Below are 1,845 nucleotides of genomic sequence, written 5' to 3'. Positions count from 1 at the left end.
CAGCTACTTGGGAGGCTGAGGCAGGAGACTTGCTTGAGCCCAGGAGTTGGAGGTTGCTGTGAGCTGTGATGCCATGGCACTCTACCCAGGGGGGACAGCTTGAGGCTTTGTCTCAAAAAAAAAGAAATTCACAAGTTGGGAGAGCTGAGGAGGGTGAAAGCAAGCAGGCAGATTAAAGAGAGGACTGAGAGCCCTACAAAACCAAATCAAACTATTTTATACTGTGCATTCTAATTCCAAGTTGAAGTTGAAGTATACTGCTATTGTCAAAAAACATAGAACTCTTCATGGGACTTTCTACTGTGATTTCATGTAGATGAAAAATAATAGTTAACCAAGTCAAGGGTTTAAAAAACCCTGAAAGTGCCAGGCTAGTGTGGCATTGCCAGATATTTATCTGCAACCCAAGTTCCTTCTAGCTCTGTCATCCTCCAGATGGCTTCTGAAGCTCTGATTAGATGCGGAAGTTTCAGGAAGAAAGAGGGGAAGTGGGGGCCAGGCACAGTGGCTCACACCTGTAATCCTAGCACTCTGGGAGGCCAATTGGTCAAGTTCAGGAGTTCAAGACCAGCCTGAACAAAACTGAGAGTTGGTTTCTTCCCAAAATAAAAAAATTGGCAGGGTGCCATGGTTCACACCTATAATACTAGCACTCTGGGAGGCCAAGGCAAGTGGATTGCCTGAGCTCATGGGTTTGAGACCAGAATGAGCCAGAGCGAGATCTCGTCTATAAAAATAGCCCGGTGCTATGGCAGGTGCCTGTAGTCTTAGCTACTCAGGAAGCTGAGGCAAGAGAACCGCTTAAGCCCAAGAATTTGAGCTGTGAGCTGTGATGCCACAGCACTCTACCAAGGGCAACAAAGTGACACTCTGTCTCAAAAAAAAAAAAAAATAGAAAAAATTGACCTGGTACAGTGGTGCCTGCCTATAGTCCCAGCTACTTGGGAGGCTGAAGCAGGAGGATCACTTGAGCCCAGGAGTTTGAGGTTGCAGTGAGCTGTGATGACACCACTGCACTCATGCCTGGGCAACGGAATACAACTCTGTCTCAAAAAAAAAAAAAAGAGGGGAAGTGGGAAGGGTGAAACTGTATATGGCATCTGAGTCAATCCTCCTTAAAAAGCTTTGCCAGAAACCCCACTTAATTGTTTACATTTACAGACAGTTGACCAGAAGGATGTCTCATGAGTAATCTGCAATATCTTTTCCATAATGTCAGCATAAATAAGCTCAGTTTTAGAATTTTTTTTTTTGAGACAGAGTTTCATTATATTGCCCTCAGTAGAGTTCTCTGGTGTCACAGCTCACAGCAACCTCAAACTCTTGAGCTTAAGCAATTCTCTTGCCTCAGCCTCCCAAGGAGGCTGTGTATGGCTGTGTATGGCTGGGACTACAGGTGCCCGTCACAACTCCCAGCTATTTTTTTGTTGCAGTTGTCATTGTTGTTTAGCTGGCCTGGGCCGGGTTCGAACCTGCCAGCCTTGGTGCATGTGGCCAGCACCATAACCACTGTGCTACAGGTGCTGAGCCACAGTTTTAGAATTGAAGCAGTAATTGTGGCAGGCCCATTAAAAGAGACCAAACAATATAAATGAAAGCCTTTTTGTGCATTAAAATGGGGATGAGCCTCAAATGACATTATTCACTGGCTACAGGCACTCACAATAATATTGGCCTATTTTTCTACTCCTAAAACATATACCTATTCTTGGATTAAACAATGTGCAAGGCAGAAGGAAAAAGCTAACAGTAGCATGACTAAACCACACAATTCATCTATTTGCTAATTTTCTCTTCTATCTTTATATTTGTTTTCTCTCCTCCTCTAAGTTGAAATAAATGAAG

This window comes from Otolemur garnettii, unplaced genomic scaffold (genome assembly GCF_000181295.1).
Source record: "Otolemur garnettii isolate 467f Iridium unplaced genomic scaffold, OtoGar3 scaffold00072, whole genome shotgun sequence".
In the NCBI taxonomy this organism is placed as follows: Eukaryota; Metazoa; Chordata; class Mammalia; order Primates; family Galagidae; genus Otolemur; species Otolemur garnettii.
Note: the sequence above shows the minus strand (reverse complement) of the source record.